The sequence below is a fragment of the Drosophila simulans genome, chromosome 3L, assembly GCF_016746395.2.
Source record: "Drosophila simulans strain w501 chromosome 3L, Prin_Dsim_3.1, whole genome shotgun sequence".
Taxonomy (NCBI): Eukaryota; Metazoa; Arthropoda; class Insecta; order Diptera; family Drosophilidae; genus Drosophila; species Drosophila simulans.
Genome location: NC_052522.2, coordinates 21,487,718 through 21,511,950, shown reverse-complemented (window position 1 = coordinate 21,511,950; position 24,233 = coordinate 21,487,718). Strand labels below are relative to the sequence as shown.

Below are 24,233 nucleotides of genomic sequence, written 5' to 3'. Positions count from 1 at the left end.
ATGTCTTGAGGGCACTGAGAGAGCGGCAAGTCATAATGCTTATTGGATTTGAGATGGCCAGAAATATAATTATGGCTTAGCGAAATAAAAAAAAACCTGTGGGCAAAATAACGCAATGGAAAAGGAATTTCAATTAAAGTAGCAACGCTGTGTACGGGAAAATAAATCAGAGTCTCGGGACTTTTGTTGCGGCAAATAAATGTTTAAAAATTTAATTAAAACAGAGCATAAATAACAAATTGGTTCCCAATAAAGAGCACTTTTAGGCGCTCAACCCGAGCTTTCGCATAATGGAAAGGCTGCCCACAGCATTTCGCCAACCCTTTGTTACCCTGCCCCCTTCCCCTGGCTCTACCCACTCTCTATACTTTCCCGTGGTAAAAGTTTGCTTTGCCTAATGAAACCTGAGCAAAACGCTTAAGGAAATGCTTGAAAAATGCTTTTGTTCAGGCTTTACTTTTATTTTGTATTTTCTCTCCGTTTGAAGATCTTCATGTAGCGCCAGAGGCCACCTGGAAGATATGTTCTGACTCTGGTGCTGGTTCTGAGATAGCCAAATGAAACTTTTGTGATTGATGGTCCAGTCTCCGGCTCCATCTCCATTGCCTCCACTCTGGTTCGGTTTCGGTGCAAATTGGTTAGCAAACAAAGTTGGACAAGAAGCCGCTGATGAAGTTGGCAGGCGAGAAAGCAAACATTTCAAGTGCCGTTTAGCGGCCTCTTTCAATGATAATCCACAATCGCAATCTCGAATCGGGGCAAAGAAATGGCAGATATGCCAGTTCTTAAAGGTTAACTAAGGCTGAATTCGAAATCCGCACCAAAACAACTCCTTCAGAAGTGCCCCAGTCCCCGGTTGCAGCTTTTCCCTGAAATTCATACATTTTTCCGAGCCAAAAAAGGGAAATAAAAATCAAAACAAATACCGCACAAAGTTTAGGACGGGCAACAGGGGATACCCGAAACGAACCGAACCAAACCAAGCCAAGCCAACCAAACCATAGTCCAGCCCAACCCACACTCGCAGCTCATACCACCAACAGAGCAGTTATGCAATATTTTTGTATAACGAAAATCACTTTTTGAAATAATTGCCAGAGCCAAAGCTCTGGGGTAATGTGTGGGTAGCTGGAAGCTGCTGAAAATATGCCAAGCGGCCGGTAAAGAAGAGCTCTAGAACGGGAGATATGCGAGTCATGCACATAAACGTACATATGTACAGGTGTACAGATGGTGTGCAGCTTGGTTTGCAAAAGAGAACAATTTCGGTCAGTCCATACCCTACACATTTTAAGCAAAGTACAAAGGATCATTGCATTGAACCAATTTATAGACAATTTATACACGCGTTCAGCGTTGGTCATAAGAAACTAGAAATAATTTCAAAATACGTAATATAGTTGATGGATGAGAAATGATCCTTTGATTTAATTTTGATTAGTATTTTTCCGTTTTTACGAACTACTTCTGCACTCGCCACTCAAATTGATATACCAATTAAGCAAACGGAAAGCAAAACTATCCCAATCCCAGTATATCCTATTTGCATTTTTGGGTGCAGTCGAGAGCATTTTTAATTTGTTTACCCGCTTTTCAGAAAAAGATCCCGAGAACTAATGCTGCTTCACTGCCCAGAAACATACACTCGCACACACACAGATACAGGCGAAAAGGAATAAATAGCATTTAGTGCACATTTAGTACAAGCAACGACAACGTGGAAAGCCATTCCGAAAAAAGAGAAAGAAAGCGAACCTAACCGAACCGAGCCGAGCCGAAACAGACCAGAGACCAGACCGGGCCAACATACCTGCAGAAAAGAGAAAAACGGCAGGGCCCCGCCCTCCTCTTGGCCACAACTGGCCGTTGTTAGCAAGAAAAATGCATCAATGCATGCTGCAGTGGGCAAAAAGCGACGAGAAACAAAAAGAAGGCAAAGCCACATAAAGTGCAGGGGAGAATGGAGCGACGGGAAGCGCGGAAATCGGGGCTGCTGCCAGCAGAAAATGGCCAAACATGTTCTATGAATAAACGGGGACCGTGGCTGGTTTGGCCAGGAAAACTTGGCGTTTGGCGTGCCTCCTCCTCACCATCCGATCCTATCCGCACCGAGCCGAGCAGTCAAAGTTGTGGAACCTGCAGGTTTTTCTGCTCTTTGTCTTCGCTTTTTCCAGCAGTTTTCATTGCCACCTAGCTGGAGTTGCAAACATGTTTTCCTGGTTCAAGTTGAGTCCCAATCTTGGCTCGGCCAAAACAGCAAAGATATCCGGATTCGAAGCCACCGCACACATCAGTCGGTCGGCCATCCAAGTCTGGCCAAGTCTCTGTGCTTTTGGCCACAGAAAATCCTTCAAGGGTATTATGATGGGTTCAGTTTGGGTTGGTTTTGGTGCAAGTAGCTGGTAGCTTACTACATGCCCCAGATGAACCCGAGAACATGCAACGTGCAGCAATTAGGAACAGCTAAAAGAGCTGGAAGAGGAAGCTCAAGAGTTTCCCGCAGAAATCCCAAAAACTTCTGGTTGAACTTAAAGTTGCGGTTTCTTCCCAACTTGCGTCAAACTTTGGAGCAGTCTTGGGTGGATGAGGATGCAACTTTGATGGGTGGATACATTTCCGCGAATGCTATATATTGAACTTTCAATCAATATGCAGGCACAGCAAGCCCATGAACACTGAATTTGCCCAGTTGTAGTTCACTTCATTCGAAACACTTGGCCAAACTTCGCCGTCGCGGGGGGGCTAATCTCTTTTTATCAATTTTAAATGTTTTTCGGCCACTTCATCTGGAACCAAGTAAGGGTAACCCAGAGTACAACAAAAAGTATTCACTTCAGCATGGCTAAACGATATAAAAAGTTAATATTGTGTTCGATGTAGAATAATGTATAACAATGGAGATGGCAGAATTCTGAGCTTATAAAGAATTTTAGGTCTGGTCTGTATTGACTCCGCTGAATTTAGATGCATGATTTTGTGTGACACGTATTATGACAATGATTTACTAACACTATGAATGGTATTCAGTGTGGACAAGTCATCGTAGTGTGGTTTTGAATTTAAACTGTTCCAACCAGGGGTTTCCCGATGGCAATAAAACCTCTGGTTAAGTGTATATTTTAAACATACTTTCAACGCACTTACATTTGCATCTTAAAAGAGCTTAAAAGAGTACAGCGAACTAATAGATTTCTGGGAAATTAGTTTCCCGGGTGCATTTTACCTCCGCTTCGCCACCACTATATATGCACACAAATCGACGCGCGAAACTTTAAAGAGGAATTTAATTATAGCCAAAGCTCCTACTCTCCATCTCTTTCTGGCCCGTCCTCATCTCTCTCTTTCGCACTGTTATCTACTTTTTAGCTTGGAGGGAGGATGAAATAAAAATTAAAATCAGCAACACCAAGTACCGGGTCCACTCCCCTTCCTTTCCTCCCCACCAAACGGATCCCCCTTGAGGCCCAAAAGTCCGCCTACGGTGGTTCTCCACTCGCTATCGCCGTCTCATTCAGGGGGAGTACTTTCCTCTCTTTCCGCCCCACAATGCTTCTGCGGCTGCTGCTGCTGCTGCCGCTGCTGTCGGGTTTAATGAACGGAAATCTCTTGCAAATATTCAATTGCTATACAACTCTGAAGCGCAGACAGTCGCAATATACACACACCGATATGTACATATCGTACCGAGTGGAGTATGCCCATGCCCGGTATATACATACGTATATACACATGTGTGTATATATGCATACTTGTAGGCACATTGATGCACCCAGTGGAAGTCAACAGACAAAAGAGGCTCATGTCGGCGTTGCCCACGAGCAACGTGCAATGTGCAATGCGCTCTGTCCGATATGCGTTCTCTGCCAAGACGATGATGATGTTTTGATACCGATAACGACGTTGCCCTACGGCTGAGAGCACCGGAGGAGCAGAGCTGGAGCTATGGAGCGCTGACTCCACGCAAGAAGCGCCATTATTTCTAGCAATCAACAGATCATCTGCAATCTCGGTTGCGTGGAAAGTCTAAAATCTTAATCTACGTTCGCTTTTTAAAAATTCAAGAAAACTTCGTATTATTAAATATAGTTATCGTGTTGTATTTGTAGTAACTCTTAAGTCATTCCTTTATAAAATACCCAATCCTTTGTATACATACTAAAACCGAAGAAGTATACTTATTTTACTCATGATACTTATGCGGTTGGCTCTACCTCAACAAATCGAAAGAGCCAAGCCATTAAAAATATGTGGCAAGATTAAACCCGTTAATGAGCTCAAGTTTAATGGTACAGACTTGAAGCTGTAACCTAAAGATAGCCGAAACCCCCAAAAGGGGCCCGACTTCTGAGCACCTCCATTTCAACCGGTTCCTTACCGATTATCTTCCTGCATCTGCGAGCCACTCGCCTAGCCTAATCCACCCCGAAATGCCATCTTAGAGGCAGATAAACCCATAGTCCTAATGCCAAGTCACATTTATAGGCTCGGATGCTCAGTCGCCGTTCGCCATCCACATCCACATCCACACCGCCATCGCCATCTCCGCTCCGCCCTGCTCCGCACACATTTGCAATATTAATAATCTGCTTGCCATTGAAAGCCATACAAGGCGCGACTTCGTCGTACGTGTCAACATTCGACGCCGACTGAGGCAGCGACTGCATGCGCGACGGCGCATATAAATTTTGTGCTTTTTATTTCTCTCTTTTTTGGAGTGGTCTAGGAACTTTTGCGCCGTTGCGAGTGGCATGCAACCCACCAACAGCAACAGCGACTACGAAACTCATTTGGCAGCCAGGCAAGCGGGCAGGGGGGCCAGGGGGAAAGGGAGCCAGAGCTGGCACAGTGGTGGCCATAACCATAAACCATCAGGTGTGGGAAGCTTTTGTGGTCGAAACGGGGATTGCGGCGTAATTCCCAATTGAAGCTAAATTATTTATTTCTTGAAAATTGTGTCAAGTCATGTAGTGGAAGAGAAATGGATCTGGGATTGTTAGCACAACGTATTTCCCATGCTGACCTTAATAAGTCGCTGACTACAAGAAATTCACATCTGATTTAGTTGTCCCGACTATTAAGTCGAAGAAAGAAACGATCAGTTGTCCGCAGTTAGTTAAACCACAAAAAACCACAAAGACTAAGTGCAAGTATTTCCATTATAATAATCGGTTTCCATTCAATATTATAGAGGGTTCCCTATAGAGGTCATGTAAAGACTGATATTCGATTGTTTTCCATAAGCAATTATTGTTTTCTCAGAAACAACCACTGGGTTGCATTCCTGTTGTATTACATTTCTATTGAAATATATTTATGCAAGATCCGTCAGAGTCTACCTGTTTTAATTTAATTTAATTTAACTTTTTATTAGAACTCGCTTGCATTTTGATCACATTTCTGCGCGCTTGGCCCACTGTAACCGCAAAAATGCCTAGGCTCCTTCAGTCTAGTGCTAGAAATGCCGGACGGGCTGCCTTCCCATTGGCCTTTGTCTGGCCCCTCGGCGCGCCCCTTGCCCCGTACCCCTGCTATTTTGCAGTATACCCGCTTTTGTGGATCCTGGTACACCTCGCTCCCCGCTCCACGTCGCGCTTCTCCTGGCTCTCCCGCCTCTCCTGGCGGCTTTGGCGTCGAGTGCACAACAAATATTGTCGCCGGCTAGGTCGGGAAATCAACGCACTAAGCCCTCCGCTCCGCCCCCCTGCCACGCCCCTTGCAAATGCCGGCGGGGACAGTGAGCGACAACAACACAAAGTAAATAGTAAACAAAAATAGTTGGCAGGCCAAAGTAAAAATGCGAAGCAAAAGGCAGCAGCAAAAACAAAGCAAAAAAGCGGCCAGCAAAACGCATGGGCAAGTGAATAAAAATAGAATTTCAAATAAAATGCGAAACAGCTTGTACCGCCCGCCTCTCTTTCCCGCTGCATTGTGACTGCGATTCAGTTAAATTAAAGCAGCACATTAAGTATTAAGTACAGCAGCGAGTAAATGTGGCCCTTTCCACGCGGAGCTCTCTAAGTACAAAATGCACATTCATATACGTTTAACCGGCTGATTGGGTGACTGAGTCCAACGGCAGGGCACAAAAAATGCGACTACGACCATAAATTGATAAGCAATCGGCTGTAGCGATTATCAGCCATCAAAGGCGGGGGAGGGGTGGGGAAGTGGGGTACAAGCGCCATAAAAATGAAGTAATAGACCCCCAAATCGAGGCGATTAGAACACTATAAAAACCATTACAATTATGTATTAAGTTTTAGTTTAGAGAGAATCACGTTTGACTTTTAACACGCCTGTTTGTAATTAAAGAAACAATATATTTGGTATTATTCGTAATATTTATCACTTAGACCATTGTCTAAAAACCCTAACTTTTCGTTCAGTGTGGGTAAACTTTTGAGCAAGAAATTTATAATCGGTCGTATTCTAACGATAACAGAAAATAGCACGATCTAATGCGAAATACCTGAAATCTATGAAGACAGATTACATAGGAAGTACAAATTATTATTGCCACATAATTGATCTCCTAAGCTATTAATCGATAGTAGATTTCACTTTAAGTTCAACTTATTTTCTAGCCACCGCAGAAGAGATGAGTATTTGTAAGATCAACACTGTAACCTTGAAGGCGTCGATTGCTAACCCAACACCCATCTAGCATTTCTAGCATAGAAGTATGTGTGTATATCTGACTGGATCCTAACAAAATGCAAAATTATGCGAATTAAAAATAAAAACAGAAGAGCACAGCGAGGCAGATTAACAAATTGTGTGTGCGTTAAAAATAAAATAAAATCAAAATGCAGCAAAGCCAAAGCCAAAGAAATACAAACAACAGGGCGAGAAAAAAGCAGAAACAGCAAATCGCGGGCAATGAACGCTCGACATTCGCAAAAAAATAAAAACAGGCAACCGACCGCCGAAGAAAAAGCAAGAAGAGGAAGAGCGCAAGTAGCCAACGGATCGCAAAACACACACATGCACATGCGATTTCGCTGCACATGCACTGAAATAAAAAATGATGTACCTCCAGAACTAACCTCTTCCATTGGAACTTTAAAAAATATATATAATATATAATGTTTGATTATTTTAATAGTATGCTTTAAATGGTTAGTATGTAGGTAACTCCTCGATAAAACCTCTGTAATATTCTAGCTATCTAAGGCTTGTTCCAAATATGCCTCCGCGATTCAAGCAACTTGTTTGCAGTGTATCAAGCGAGCGGGATAAGAACTTAAACATTTGATTGAGTTTGCGATAGAATAACAACAAAAACGGATAAGGAAGAGGAGAATGAACCTCTTTCCCCGCTCTCACATTTCAAATGCACATAATTTGGCGAAGAACTGAGCTATTCTCCGGAGAGAAGTGCTAATGTTCCACTTGGCGTATGAGTAATGTCGCGCACTGTGGGGGAAAACTGGTTTGCAAAGGTCTGATGCGGAAAATATCACAGTTCAAGTGATTCAAGCGATGGCGTCCCGAGTCAAGCTGAAGGTCTTTGGGTTGGACTATTTTCGTACATTCGTACTTTCGTAGCTATCCAATTACCCTGTCAGAGGAACAACAACGGAGAAGCAGAGCCGTAAACAGAGCCCTTAACTAATGCACAATGCAGGCGACTCTCTCTCTCTTTCCCGCTTAGTAAAAGTCAAACTATCAATTACAATTATGTGCGCAAACGAGACAACAATGCAATGGCAAATAGATACTCGATACTCACAGATACATCCACTTACTCGCTCAGATAGATACTGCCAACAGCAATAACAAAGCGGCAGCAAACAATTAGCCAGAAGTCAGTAGAGCACAATGCCTTATACTCGCACCAAATCGAAAAGAGCGAGCGAGAGACTCATGTGCCAATTTCGAAAAACGAGATACTTAGATGCATTGGAAAGACGAGGGCTTTGGGGGCTTCAGGGTTCAAATTGGGATGCTTGACCCAAGCATTGAACATCTGAAAAACATTGACAACTTTTCTATTAACGGCCCGGCCCGCTCAACAAATGCGAAGAGGAAAGGCAATGGCAGAGACGGAGGCTGAAGCACTACCAAAGGAAAAGTATCTCTCTGTTCGTTCTGTATCTACACAAAGAAATCTTGCACAGATATGGGCGGAGAACCGCCTGAGAGGAGGCTGTGTAAAATGCAATGAGGCGGCACAACGCTGCTACAAAAGTCTGCAATTGATTGCAGCAAAAGTTAAGTAGATTATGATGGAAAAGTTTCTGGTCCAGGCCGGGCACAGAGCAATCGGATGGAGGCGAACGCTTCTCGGCCATGATACGAGTTTTTGCTACTGGATAACCGCCAGCCAGCTGCCCGGGCTGGGAAAACTTTTCATAACCCGAAAAAAGAGGCAGAAGAGATGCAGGAATAACTAGTTTTCCTCCTTGCCGGAGAAAAATGAGTTTTCAACAATTTCTCTGATACTTATTTGTCAGCCATCAAACTTATACGCCGTTCTTAGAAGCCACTCCCGAACCGACCGCAAATGAAACTGATTGAAAGCGGGGATCAGAAGTCCGCACTGCGAAATAAGCAACTTCCTCCCTGGCCCGGAAATTGTTAACCATTCTTGGGAGCGCCCCGGGTCCATAAGCCTAATTGTTCAAATATTGATTGTGCTACTAATTATAGCAAGTTTTTGTTGCCACATATCTAATTCAGTTAAAAAGTCTACAATAGCAAAGTGCAGAAAGACAGAAATGCAGCGCTATTAGCAGAAATGCACGATATCAAGGGTTTGTCTTGATATCATCGATTTTCGGCCTATTAAAATAATCACCACGCGATTGTCTTCCCTTAATCTGCACCACTTTGTTCCCATTATTAATCCTAATTTGTTGATGGCTAAATCGCTTGCGAGCCAACTAGACTGATGAATGCCGTAATTACTAAAACATCTGCTACTGGAAAAAGTCCATTCCGAGAAATCTATTCACAGCCAGACATTTTATGGGCGGGGAAAAGACCTTACACGAAACGGGAGATGTATTCAAAAATCGCTGGCACAAAATTCAATGCATGGACACGTACCTGAAACGAGAGAAAACAGTGATTTTAATGAACATACGCTGTTGGGCAAGTGGAAAACAAAATAGTTTAAATCATTGAAGTAATAAATCAGAATCTCCACCGGAAACATTTGCATATGGAATTTCCCTGACTAAAACTTCTAATTCACTAGCATCTCAAGCAAAGTAAATAATTTTAAAGCGGAAAACTAAATGAGCTAGGGAGAGTATCTCTAGGATAAACAAACTTGGCCGCTAAAAGATGAATTTATTGGATTTCTCTCTTGGGGCAAAGTTACTTTGGCAACCAGCTGTTGGAAAACACATTCGAAATGTTTATTTTTGGCCAGGAAACGGAAAATTACTCCTCGGTCACTGCAAACGCATCATAGAGAAGACATTACGTTCAATTTATAAATTCCGTTTAAGTTAAACATGCAAATAAATAATCTGATTTAATCTACTGAGACAGTAGATTCTTAGCATCAGGAAGCTACCAGATATTGAATTCGGCTTGATTTCTATGCTGGTTTTATTGAAACGGTACTATACACACTTGTACCCTTGACTTGGATTCAAAAGCGGGTGTCATGCTTATCCTCAACGGCGATTCGCACGAATATTATGCGAATTATGACTGATATGGCATAATCCATTGTTGTCCCATAGTCAGGTGCTCAACTTTGCCTAGCCTCTTCTGGTTTTTAATCATTGTGACGTCATTTTGGACTACGAAACGGAACTGGTACTGCTAACCCCTAAACATACAGATGTTAAAAGCTAAAGTAAACCAGCTCAGCAGGTAGCTAGTCAGTCAGTCAGTCAGTTGGACAGCCGGTCAGTCAGTGTCTCCATCAGTTGGTGAAGTGGGGCAGCAACAGCTAATCAACGACAACTCCAAAAATTAAAACCGGACACAACTTTGTCTGGGCCTTCTTAATTGCTTGGTCAAACTTTTATTTGGTAGCTAGTAGCATGTCAAACATAAATAGGAAATTATGGAGAAGAAATGCTCAGCTCACACCGCCGCATATGGGTCAGTGTGGATCGAGAGAATCCGAGAAAGAGAATGAGAACGAGAACGAGAAATAAACAAAGTATAGACAGAAGTTATGTGCACATAATCCGGGCATATAAAATAATAATTAAAAAATCGCATGTCTGACAGAATTTTTGACAAATTGTTGCCCCCGCGCACAATTCAAAAGTTAATGAACTTGCCTGAGGAGGAGAACGAAAATTCCCAAGAGCTAATGATAATGCCGTAACACACAGAGCACACATTTTCACCTACATGTGCGCATATTCAGATACAGATACAGACCGTGATGAGTGTTTGGTATGAAAAAATAGCGCGTGCTGCCCCTCGCATAAAAAGATTTATCATCTAAAACTGTCCGACCGACTATGAATGAAAATGCCGACACATAAACAAAGTCCAAGCCAACAACTGTGACACACACACTCACTCACACTTCTTTGGTTCACTTGATCAAAACGAACAAGCAAAAATATTTAAAACCAAATAAACACAAACAGTAGGCGTTTTTAGAGAGCGTTTTTTCATAATTGTTTATCAAACGCCGAGCTGGAGAGCATTTCCACACGAAGCGAGAGCAACAAATAGCTGCTCTCGCTATGCGTCACGTTTAAAATAATTAATTGCCGGACAAAATGTTTACACGAAATCAGCAAAAAAAAACCATTTGCCTAAACAAGAAAGGTAAGATAGTACTGCCGTAGAAAAGCTAATCTCAAAACGCGCGGGAAAAAGTATAAATATTATACAAATTTAGGAATGGCCTTTATTTTGGCAAAATAACACACGTTCATGATTAGGTTACATTGTCTTTCTTTTAATCTATTACTTTAGATTTTAGATAGAGCAAAGTTCGCAAAGGTGTACTCGTACAATTGAATATAATCGAAGGTTTCAATTTACAGGCACTGGGATCGACTCAGAAATTAAAGGCTTCTCATGAAATATTTCAAATTACAGACCGCGAATTCACTAAACGATTTTCGCTTTAAAGTGGGAAGTAGGGTCGCTATAAGCTTAGGGCTCTGTAAAAAAGAAACTAAATTCCGTTCCAAGCCAATCATGCGCAATCTCTGATACGCTTCCATTACTACGAGCTCAAGTATTAATCATCAAATTGCCTTAATAATCTCGTACGCCCCGCAATTGAAATGCTCCCCCCACTTTCCGCCCCTCGCTGCTTTTCTGCTCGTTGAAAGCCTTTATAGGCCAGCAGCCCACACATTGCAGGCAGTTTAACTCAATAAAAATGTTTTTACTTTTTTCTCGCCTTTGTATATTTTTGATCAACTTTTGAATAGAAATTCGCGAACAAGATATTCTCGGCCTCTCGCCTGATTTGCATAAACAGGTCGTAGTCTCTGTCGATGTCGACCCGTTTAGAATTGTTCGCATTGCCGTCGTGCCATAAGATTTGTAGCCGTATCGGCGTATCTCAGAGATACATATGTATCTTAGCTGCGAGTGGAATTGATATGTTGACATTTGGCATCGGGGAAGCAAGGCAGCTTACATGCGCTAATGGTTCGGAGCTGGAGCTGGCTGGCAAGGTAAAAACTATCTAGGCAATGCGGCTCCGACAAATTGGGCAACTTTTTGCTGCAGTTTCTTGGGAATGAAAGATCTTTTTGCCCTGGCCAAATATGGCCCAGCGACGACACCAATATGGTCAAGTGGTTAAAGCCGCCTCGACGTCTTTGGAAAATCAATGTTTATTGCAGTTTCTCTGGCCTGCCTTTTTGCGATTCGGTATTTGGCTGTGCGGTAATTAGCAACAACAACATGGAAAGACAGCTGCTGCGGCGGCTCAAAAAGTTCCTAGAAATGGTCAAAGCCCATGATTGAGTAGACGGATGAATGTCTGACCAGACACATGCCCCACGAGATGCCACATGGCAACAGGGGGCATCGGGCGGAGTAGTGCGTTTATGATTCGGAAAAAAGATTGCCTGGCCATCGGACGGGCTGCACCAAGATGCAGTTTAGCCAACTGGCCGATACATTTTGCAACTGTCAGCAGCATTGATGAAACATCGGCTACTTTCGGCTTAATGTGCCCACCCAACTGGTTATCCGCTCTGCAGACACACATTTCGAGATGCAAATCGAACTGGTTGAGATTGCGAATATTTTTCAGTCTAACCAGATACCATTTTGATTTGATAAATACTTCCTGGACAACGGGTTTAATCGAATATGGGTACAGGAGAAAATATGTATCCGGAATGCATTCGAAGATAACTAAAGTCTATCAAACTTGCTATCACTGGAAAAATATACATTTCCTTAGTTTTTGCTATTATTATAATAGGGAAATGAAAAGCATCAAACAATTGATTTTAAATATATATATTTTTGATGGTTTGAAATGTATTAAGTTTAGTTAGGCAAATCTTATAATTAAAAACAAAAGAAAATAAAACTAGTGGTTAAATACGAAACAAGTTGACTGAGATTTCAGTGTCAAAGAAAAAGCTTACTTAGATGTATAGAATATTTATTGTAAATTACATAAATGCTTTTCAAAGATTTCTTTATCGTCTAGAATAAGGTTCCTATCCAAATTCAGTGAATAATGGTTGTGCCATGTATTTGCAGATTGCAAAACCAAGGAGCAAGCGAGGGATACTTGCATTTCCAGCTTTACCCTTCGCGTGCAATTATGAAGATTGATAGATACATTCCCTTCGAATCCAGAAACACCCCCCCAACCCCGCCCGCCTTCAAAAAAGCTCATGCATTTCCCCCATTGGTTGTGCCGCCAAAGCAACTTCCTGCCACACAAGCTGCCCCAAGTCGCTCGAGTCCTTCACTCCTTTGACAAATCTGACAGCTGGCCCGAAAAAGAAGCGAGTGTTTCTGTTCCTCCAACCCCCAGAAGGAGCTGAACAACATAAAGCTTATGCTGGCAACAAAGGGGGTGAATGGAAGGGATGGGCTGGTTGGTTAGAGAGGCGGCAGTCATTATCAAGCCCTTCAAGGTCTCTCAAGGCAAGCGTCTGCTTTTCAGATTTTTATGTTCACGACACGCACACACTCGAGTGGGGGTGGTGGTCGCATATATTTTATGAAAATTAGGAGAGCCTGACTGAGTGCGAGGGAAGTCGGAATGTGGCCATAAATAAATGGTCTCCTTTACGACTTTGGACATTAACCTGTTAAATTTCTAATGTGTGTGACGGGTCCTTGGTCTCCTTAGGCGCCCCCATCCCTTCGACTGCCCTCTGCTCCTCCACACCGCTCCGCCGAAGGATCGTCAACGGCTTGCATATTTAAGCAGCCTCAGCAGCAAACGGCTCGGATAATCTAACATACTAATGTGTGCGAATGCCCAGTCAGCCCCCTCCTTTCCGGGCCGGTTCAGCACAGTTCAGTTCAGTTCCGAGTTCTCCGTTCCAGAGAGACCACAAAATCAATAATGATTACATTTGCCTTGCATATTTCACCAGCCAAGAGAGCGGACAGGAGTGGAATGGGTGGACTGAGTGGGCTCGGGTGGGTTAAATGACATTTGGTGGCATACGCCAATTGGTTGGCAGGTCAGGTGGTTGCTCCTACACCAAGTTCCCCGCCTCATCCATTCGGCGGAGAGTGTGAAAAGACAAAAGCCAAAAGACGGAAAAGCGGTTAAGTGGCAAGGTAGCAGCACCACCACCAGCCAAAAGCCCTTACAGAAAGAGCCTATGCCTATGCCCACTTCTGCACGACAGGGCGGACTCGATATGACCACTCATTTGTCATTCCGCATTGACATATTTGTCTGGCATCGCTAAAAATAACATATATAGACTGAAAACTTAGAAGACTCCATTAAAATTCTGAGTAATAAGTAATGCTGATACATTACAGATCAGATAATAATGATGCTGAGATAAGGCCTCAACAGATTCTATCAAGCCAAAAAAGCATTTACTTAATTATTAATTAATTAATCACATAAAATATCTGGGCCGAATCACCCCGTCTTAGTGTACTGTCCTTATTAAAGTCCACGCCAAGTTCTCTCACGGAGTGCTCACTGTACCCCAACTTAGCCACCACCAACAGGGTTGAGTGCTCGGCTCTGGTGGGGCTTCGAAGCAAAAGAAATGCACTGCACTGCCGCCGAAGCAGCAGAAATCAGAAGATGCAGGCGAAGAGGAACGCAATAAGTGGCGCGCAGGGTCAACGATAAGCGTCGGCAGAGGGGGTGGCGGAGTGACAAGCGGGCGAAGGGGGCAAAAGGGGCAGCGGCGGCAGGAAGGCGACGCCACTCGATGCAGTCAACGGCCTACAGAATGCACTGTGCAACGGCGATGGGTCCTAGCCCAACCAGTTAGAAAATGCAACAAAGTACAGGCCTCAATCTGCAGTTCAGCCAACGTACACACAGATACTCACACACCGTCGCACCGCCGCTCCACCCACCGCCCCCTTTCGCCCGCTTGACAGGTTGAAATCCAACGCAGCAGAACGAACGAGCGAGCAAAGCGACGGGGGAAAAGTAAATGGAAAACGGCAAGGAAAATGCACACAACAAAGGCGAAACGCTGATGACGTTGACGACGAAGACGATGGCGAAGAGGAAAACGACGGCCACGGCGACGGCGACAAAGCGATTGCACAAAACAGGCCGAGTGCGCAAAGTTCGCAGAAAAGAAAATGCAACAAAAGCATGAAAAGCGTGCAAAGAAAAGCGGCACGGGAAACTTGCTGGGAATGAGCCTAACAAGAAGTTTGGATACCTGTGTACCTACAATGAAAAACAGCAATTTATCTTTAGAATGCAAAAAAGTGGTTAGTTTCTTAACCAGCTAACTGGTGGGAAATGTAAATCCTACCATTCACTATAATTCACTTCAACTGAATGGGATTCTAATTCTTTTTCTTTTTTTTAACTTTAATTTGATTATGAACTTTTAATAACTTAAATACAAGAAATTGTCCATCATGTAACTTGTATACCGCTTTAAAGCTTCTAACTAATAATTAACTAACAAGATAATATAGAAGTTCATTATGTATTAATCTAATTTAATAATGTATTAATAAAAACTGCTAATTTGTTTACCAATATTTTTCAGTATAAGCTTTTACTTTCTTTTGTGTAACTTCATTCTTAAATTCACGTGAAATCGAAATTGTTGCGCATGTATAATAACAAAATTAACTTCAGTTAAATAATGTCTCCGCCGACTCCATGTAATGCAATAAACAATTGTTTCAGCTCCAATTGGTGGCTATGAATAGCCGATGGAAATAATTGCAGTGGGCCGAGTTCGCCAAAGTTCCTCCCCCATTATTCGTAGATATAGTAAATGATATTACCCAACAATAACAAGTGAAATCAGGGGGTGGGGAAAGTTAGTTTAGGCGCCGCACTGAAAAAAAAACAGGCGTAGGAATAACTTGGCATTTACCAGACGTAACTGATAAAATATTACAAAATGTTCGGTATTTATATTTGAATTTTACAATCAGCTCGGTGCTAAAAATGTTGAATTAAATGCTTGCCTTGTCCAAATCACATTTTTCATTGAACTTACTACAATTAGCAATTTGTTCAAGTGATAAGTAATCAACACCATATTAAAAGTTTCGAATTTCATAATCGAGGTCTCTGCTATAGGAAAACATCCAACAAAAATCCCTTTACATTAATAAAAGTAACAAGTACATATGAGATTTTAAATATTTTCGATGTCGTATCATTATATTCTTTTTGGACCAAGTTAAGTTCCTTCCCACTAAAGACCACAGTAACTTAATTAGATCTGAAAATACCTCTTAACGTGGGGTTTATTTTCATTTTTTGGCACGTTTAAAGTTTCGAAATCGTTTTCGAGTGCAGCGAGGCGATGAAGGGTTCGCCTTCAGAAGTAATCACAATTGAGTTTTCCAGCTGCAGGCGGCAACAAAAACGAAAAGTTTCGGCGGGATGAATTTGCTGCTTGGCAGGGTCTGATAAGACTTATATTTCGTTCGTATTATAAATATGTACCGAAAAGGAGCCCAGGCAACGCCTTTTTGCAAGTCAAACGTTTGGCGACGCGGATGTGATTAAACACCACGAAAAATGGAAATGGGGAAAAGGGCTGGCTGCCAAAATTGATTCTTAGCCCTGGAAGATTGGCGAATCTCGTTTATATTGTTTGGCCAAGCGTCAGCCGACTTTTTTACGAAAACGATACTCATTTAGCTTATATGCACAACTTAACTTACAATGCGTAACAAATGGAATTAAATATTCAATGGTGAATACTTGTTTAACCGCTTATTAAATTAGTGACGGTTGACCAAAAATTGTTGTCAGAAACAAATATTTGGGATCGGCTGCTGTAAAGATCACCTTGAAGAATGATATGTTATAACCATATTCCAAAAACTGATTCTTCAATCCAATTCTTTCATGCTCATTAATTTGCTTTACATACCTATAGAAATACGATTTTAAACTAAACACCTCGAAGATTCAATAAAATATAATTTCTACTAAAACAACGGAACTGATATGGATATACAATGTACGTAGTTGTCAGACTTGATAGCAATCTGCATACACAAAAAGAAATCGGATGGAAAAGTTCCATAATAACAGCTTTGAAACTGAGTTCGAAAAATAAATAAAAACGGTATTCTCGACTTCTTTGAGGGCGCGTTTCAAGAATAATTGTCCAAATATTTCCATACAGGTCGGAAATCTCCCATTTCTTCCTATTAAAATTTAGGTGTATAAGGGATACTTTAAGCTAGAATAAAAGTCCAAAGTGTGCTGAAGACAAGTACGAAAAACGCGCGTTTTGCTCGAGTCGCTGCCCACGCCAATTAGAATTTTTAAGTCCAACTCGACGGCGCTTTGCAACACTGGCCGACGCCACTCGCACACACACCAGTGCACCCAGAGCCAGTTTGTCTGGCAATTGAACAATTGAGCGAGAAGAACGACTTGCGCTCAGAGCGCGAGAGACAAAGGAAGGGAGAGAGCGGGAGAAAGACGCGCGTTTATTCGTTTTCTTTGCCAGGGTATAGAGAGCGTATTGGGACTGGTTTGTGGATTTCTGATTACTTGGGCAGCAGGAATGCAGAACTCGTTACGGAAATGGGAGCACAATGCTTGCGCCTCCCTTAAAGAGGAGTAAATAGGGGTGGTTCGGCACCAAAACAATCTGGGCTCATCACATTCCTGGCCGTTCCCGGACTTTACAGGGTAGCACGGCGAATGCAGGCACAAAGGCAATCGGCAATGACAACAAAGAGCGGAGAACGCGAGAAGGCAAATAGGAAAAATAACGACGGAGAACAAAAATCAATTTGAGTGGATGCTGGACTTATTTTGTTCGTTCGTTTGTTCCACCTCTTCCTTTGCTTTTCGTTTTTGCACAAAGTTTAAAAAGCTGTATGCAATGCACACACACACACACATGTATACACACACACGCAACGCAGGCAAACACACAGACAGCAACACGCGACGGCTTTTTTTTGCCGGTTGGAGTAAAGTAAGCTACGGAGAAAAAGCGCTTTACGGCGAGAGAACGCTTTAATTATGCTTAATTTGTTGTTAATCAAACGCACAGAGCACACAACACAGAACACAAAACACCGCTTGGGAAAAATCTGTAGGTAGAGGAAAGGAGCTCACGTTTTTCTGATGCAGATCGGAATCGGTATCGGGTTTATTCGCTTTGCCGGATTGTTACTTCACGTTTGTTAATTGCGTTTCTTTGTTTCTTATTCGCCTGCGCACACTTTGATTTGCGTTTGCAACTCGCAATTCGCAATTGGCATTTGCTATGCGACAACAGCCGTTATTTCGGTCGTTACTTTTCGATGGCTTGCCTACACACCGCAAACTTGGCTGAACTTGGATATTGGTTGCCGATTTTCTGAGATGTATTCTTAGCTCTGCGAGACTCTAGAGACTGTGCCTTGCGCGACGTAGAACCGAACACCACCATTAATTTTCGCCGAATGAGTGGCCAAAGCAGGGGCGAAGCAGATACACCGATGAACAACGGTGCAGGCGGCGCTCGGGGTGGGTGTTTGCGCTCAACGGGAGAGAGAGAGCGCGATACCAGGGAAATTCTGGTACTTTTGCGCTTCCGCGGTATTTTCGTTCTGCGCACGCGTGGTCACACCGCAGCATGGTAGCTACTCAAGGCGCCCACGCCACTATGGTCATCTCACTCGCACCAGTAACTGATTGAGTTGAGTGGACCACAGCGTTGACTCCACTCGAGAGAAATCCCAATGTTAAGCTTAACAGAAGCAGAAATTCTGATTCGACTCCCGATCACTGCAGTTTGGGAAATTGTGTGTGCACTATGGGAAATTTAACCACTTTTTTGGACCAAAACCTATTAGATGAAAGTCGGTCGATTAAGATAATATTAAATGCATAAATTCATAATTGAGCATTGTTTGCAGATACCAGAAATAAATATAAATGGCGCCACAACTAAGAAGTCAGCTGTTGCACGCACAATAAATGGTTGTCTGCAACGTATACTCAATTAACAGTATTCAATTTATATTTTTTTTTTTTTAATTTAAATTAAATTTATTATTTTAGGCACTTGACTTTTTTCTGATTGTTTGTCTTCTCTATCCTCCGTTGTGAGTGGCGAGCACGATCGGCACACCCGGGTGCTTGCCTTCACATGCTGATTTTGGCACCCGCACTCAAAATTATTGAGTGTGAGTCGAGTGGCAAAAAATGGCACCCTTGCAGTTCTCTGCATCCAACCCCTCCCATCACACACACACACACTCACACATTTCACACCAGCATTCTGGCTCCAATTAATGCAAGGGATTATGGCCAACAACAACAACAATACGCAAATGCAAGTGTAATGAATTGCTTTTCAAATTAAATTATGTAATTAATTTTATGCCAAAACAGCGACAAAGGATTACACAAATATTTTCAGTTCATTATAAATGGACGAGCACAATAACAGCCCGATTCCAATTAGAACGCGGTGGGCGTTTGCATTTCTGATTGGATTCCGCAATTTCTTTTCAACGTCCCTAATGACCTTCAGAACTGCTACAACTACAAATTATGCTAAAAATCGACGTTTCTATTAAAGTAAAATAATAACTTAACTTTTAGAAGACTCTTAAAACATCGCTCCAAAGCTACAAAACATCATTATTAATAATTAGATTACCGAATATAATACTTTATTAAAATTATTTTTCTTAATTTTCAAAGCTACTAACACCTTATGGGAAAACCAGGTCAGCTGATTAGAAAAACATACAAATATTCCATAAGTCGCTAGTAAACGTATTCTCGAAAATGGTACTTAAGCTTAAAAACAAAAGATATAATAATATTTGATAAACATCTTGATATTCTTACAAACGTAAAACCTTTTAGAATGAAAGCTATGGTTAATGGAAGGGAAAATGTATGCACACAGTTATTTATTTACTTAATTGAGAGTAATTTGTTTTAAACAATAATAATAATTAATACAATAATGTGTATATTATATACGTTACCCATAGACTACAAGGGTATACAGATCGTTGAAAAGTACGTAACAGCTCGAAGAAAGCGTTTCCGACCATATACAGTATATATCTTCTTGATCACGATCAATAACCGATTCGAACTCAGTAACTTTAAAAGCTAGAAAGTTGAGATTAGGCATGCAGTTCGTTTACTGATGTGGCCACGCCCACGCTAACCACCACAAACCGCCCAAAACTGCAATGCCCAAGCCTTTTTTTTTATTTTTTCCCAATTTCTATAGATGCACTCACTAAAGCTTTCTAGCCATATCGAGATTTGGAAACTATGTCAAAGCATGCAGATTCTGTTTTCATCTACGATTTTCTAAATAACGCCATTAACATGCGTGGAATTTGATATATATAAATTGAAGATAATGTCAATATAAGTATAATATAATAGTTTTTATGCAAAGTGAACTTTTTCAAGGTGTATACAAAATCTGGATTAAAAAATGCTTAGTGTTAATAAAAAGAAAGACGAAAGATGGGGCGTTAAAAAGATACTTTATGGAGCGAAATCGGTAAACATTCCAAATAATTAAGCTTAGAGAATATAAGAAGAGATTTTTTTATGAGCTTACAATGAATATCGATAATTTTAAGATAATGGGCATAAGATAATGTCTAAGGACATTTTTTCTATAACACAGGTAAATTTTTCGCTGGCGGTATTTCAAAGAAGCTGCTACAAGTTTATTGTTCAGAAACGTACCACCCCAATCATTGCCAAGGGCTATATTTGAAAACGTAAAAAAGGGGCCTTATTTGAAAAATAAAATTGCTAGTTAGGCAGTCAATCTATATATTTACTTCATGAATCTGTTAGATGAATTTTAAAAATTCCGACGGATTTCTATCGGAAAAATATTGTGGCTGCAGCACCTGACTGACCTAAACAACTAGCCCATCGGAAAAGTCAATTAATTGATTCGAAACAAGAGAACACTAAGGAAAAACCTTTCATAAAAAACTGACTGAAAAGGGGCATTCTAGCAAAAAAAAAAAAAAAGAGGTCAAAACTGCATGGACTTTGGCCGTGCATTCGAATGGCAGCCCAACTTCCGTTTGAAGCCTTTGTCCGTGTGGGTTGTGTAAAAGCGATAAGTGCAAAATTTAATTAAATTTCATTTCAGGCATAAAAACCCTAGAAAAGGAAAGCATTGCGCATTGCGCGGGAGTCTGCATTGAAGTCCGTTACAAGCGAAATGCATTAAGCCCACGAGTTTTAATTAAATTATTATTAATCTCATTTGACTGCGTGCATGTGTGGGTTAAGTCCGGCCGCACCTGGCTCCACCTGATAAAAAACAGAAATTGAATTCCGCACACAAACGAACCGAACCGAAGTGAAGTAAAGTGAAGGAAATCAGGAGGCAAAAACTTTGACATGTCCCACAAAATATTCCTATCTGTGCCAAAAAGTTAACTGCCTGTGGTCGGCGGTTAGTGGGTTGTCGGTGGGTGGTGGTTGGGTGGGTTGGGCTGGTTGGGTGGTGCTGGGCTAGCTGTCGAACAGGCTGACATATGAAATTAGGTCGTCTGAATTTTGAATAAACTCTAATTGTCATGAAATGCGGCTGAAATTGTCAATACAGCCGATTGCCACCGATTCAGTGGTATGCCCACTCCGCCCACTTATAAGCTGCACAATCCACTCATTATCGATTTGGATTATGCAAATCGTCGCTGGGCCAGTCCATAATCAATTTGCTCCTGGATTGGCAGTAACTTTTGCTGGAATATATCCATTGGATGGCTGGATTACGCCTAAGAAGCCATATCATTTGATATAAATTCAAAATAATAACTTAGTTAAAGGAGTTGCAATTATTCACTGGTAAATACAAAACCACAACCAGATGCTTTGGCTTTTCACAAAAGATGACATAGATTAAGATATGACTAAGCTGCATCAAACAAAGAAGTGGTGAATTACTAAGAATATGCTATCTATCGATATTATCACACTTCTTGAGCACACAGGTCCTTCCATGTCCTTCGGTCCCTCATTCTCAATATTTCAATTTGCCTCCTCCATTCGTTGAATCATTCACCTTTCATAAGCTTAAATTCTTAGCAACATTTAAATGTAAATCTATTCGAGTTGGCCTCTTCCGGTGGCTTAGTGGTTGCCAACTGAAACGGTAAAGCCGTGCTCGAGCCAGAAAGCGGCAAGTTCATTTAACTAATAGCCAACAATTTATAACTAGCTTCAGTTGCTCGCCATCCTCTGCAACTGCAAAAAGCCGGCGACGACTCACAACTAATGGCCTCTGCCCACCTGAATGCCCACCGATGTCCCGCCCGATTCCTGGGTAGGAAAACTAATCCGCTTAATGTTTTGCCTATCTCCTAAACTATGGTCCTGCAGGACGAGACAGCCTCCTTATGGCTCGTGTGTGTGAGCCGGACCTTACTTCTTCCATCGATAAGAAGAAAGAAGTCCAAATGGAATCCTTCTAGACGGAGAAATGGAGTAGAAACACTCGGGAGAAGACTGGAGTAAAAGTGTTGTACAAGTGCGTGAAGAAACTTTTCTGGAGAAAACTTAAATAGCACCAAAGTTGATAATGTGATAGGCATTTCGTGCGGGGAAATGGAGAAAAGCGGGACCAGAGTCTACATGTGAGCCTGCTAATTAACTAAATTGAAGACAAAACTTTTGGCTCTCTGCGACTCAAAGGACAAAGCCGGAAACTGCACGGAAATAGGATAACAATAGAAAGAGCCAATACCCGAATAAATTTAAAAAACTTTTTATGCGTTTCGCTGCCATTAAATTAATAAAAACATTTATGAGGAAAAAACTTACTTGCCCTCGAAATTGATTTCGTTTTTATCCTGGAAAGTAAATGAAAATGTATTGATAAAATAGGAAGCTTGCATTCTATTATTAATAATTTGGGCTTTTCAGCTTTTAATTTGAGATTTAAAAATACATCAATTGAATTTTTTACAACAGTTTTTAGCAACGAGTAAGGCTAAAGGACTTCTGATTGAAGAATAGTAGCGTGTAGTTCCACGACTAATAATCACGTCATCTTCGATTTATCAGGTTATTCTTCTAATACATACGTTATGTAATTCAGCTTACCTACTTACATATATACAACAACAGACAAGGTTTCTGGGAAAGTTTTATGTATTGATATTAATAATGATCTTCATTTAGAAAAGTAAAGGTAAAGAAAAGATTGTATTTTTATACAATTTTTATCATCTACATATCCGTAGATTCGGTGGGGATCTTGACGATATAGTCTTCCGATTCTTAGTATTTAAGCCATTGGATTAGTTGTGTGATATTAATGACAATAAAAGCAATGTTTAAAACTTTTAATGAAGACATTTATACTCAAAAGAGTCTGGTATGTGTGGTCCCATTTAAATTTCAACAAAAAATACAATATCCTGAAATTGGATTTGATAAACAATGAACAAAATACCTATTTTTATAACCACAAGTATATATCTTACTTCTTAGCCCATTCAGAATGTTTCATCGTATTAAAAAAAGAACAGCTTATCTCATCATTTTCCTGATTGACTACTGAGACCGTAACCCGCTAATCCAGACCCAAATTTTTCCACATGATGTGCTCACAGACTGGCAAACTCACTTCCGGCAGCCCTTCTCGGAAAAGGACATCCTGACGCACGCACACCACCTTAAAGCTGAGCAGCTTGTTAAGCTTTAAATGCGGCACGAAAAGCGCGGTTCCGAAATTTGTGTTGCATACTTTGCTGCGCTACGACTCGCAGCGAGGTGTTTTTTAACGCACACATGTACGTAAATGGTTGTATGTTTCAGGGTTTATGTATGGGTGCATAAACGCTTCGCTTGCTTATTTAATTTGCCACAAAATTGTAGACACATAGCCAAAAAAGCCGAACCGGAAAGTTGAAAGGCTATGAAAGCAAATTAAAAACTTTTTATTTCGCAACTGAGCGAAGTCAAAACCAAAAGTGGAATAATAACAGTTATAGTTTTTGCTGGCGACTTTCGCTCTAAAGCACTCAGGATATTTATTTTACGCTACCGGCTAATGGAATGACTTGACACAACGGCTCAATAAATGCAAGTGACGAGGACTGAGATAAATAAATATATTTATTTATTTAAAATATATTTAATTATTCAAATGTAGCGAAGAGAAATGTAAAAAATATGAATAAAATACAGGGTTGATATCTTTCTTTTATTTCAGACCATAAAGAAGTACGAAGATAAATATTTGCATTATATCTGTATGCATTCATTTTGTGGGTACATTTATCTCCAAAAACTATCTTGCAACTACGTCTAACTTTTTTTGTTTCTTGTGCGTCAGAGGTCATGGATGACTTTACAGGTGTCCCGTTGGAATTCCGAGCGGGCTGAAGCATTTAGTCTCAAAATTTGACTTCACCTCTGGACAATCCAATGCGAAGTCAGTTCATGAATATTTATGATTTCGTTTCATAAACACACACACATACGAACATGTGGCGAAGGAGCCTCAAATTGACAAACCACCGTGCTTTGCACCCCTGCTCTAATAAAAAGGAACCTCAAAAGCAAATTCAATTAACCCTACAGACCGTAGAGAGCATAAGCAAATACACTCAACCAATGCAAATACGACGACCGAGACAGACAAACCAAACTCCCTACTTGC

General features: G+C 41.3%; 1 protein-coding gene across 21 annotated transcripts in view; it reads right to left on the bottom strand.

Annotated features, from left to right (window-relative positions):
- Nucleotides 1-24,233, bottom strand: part of LOC6739671 (poly(rC)-binding protein 3) — an 87,890-nt gene that overhangs the window by 34,645 nt on the left and 29,012 nt on the right. For 13 of the 21 annotated variants that reach the window (XM_016174374.3, XM_044922947.1, XM_016174376.2 and 10 more), the window contains exon 1: nt 17,690-18,049. The exons of 1 other annotated variant lie outside the window; for it this stretch is intronic. The gene's annotated coding sequence lies outside the window, so the exon portion shown is untranslated. Of the gene's footprint in view, nt 1-8,992; nt 9,052-17,689; nt 18,051-24,233 lie in introns of those variants that run through there. 7 more of the 21 variants (XM_016174387.3, XM_016174388.3, XM_016174390.3 and 4 more) reach the window with 3 other exon arrangements.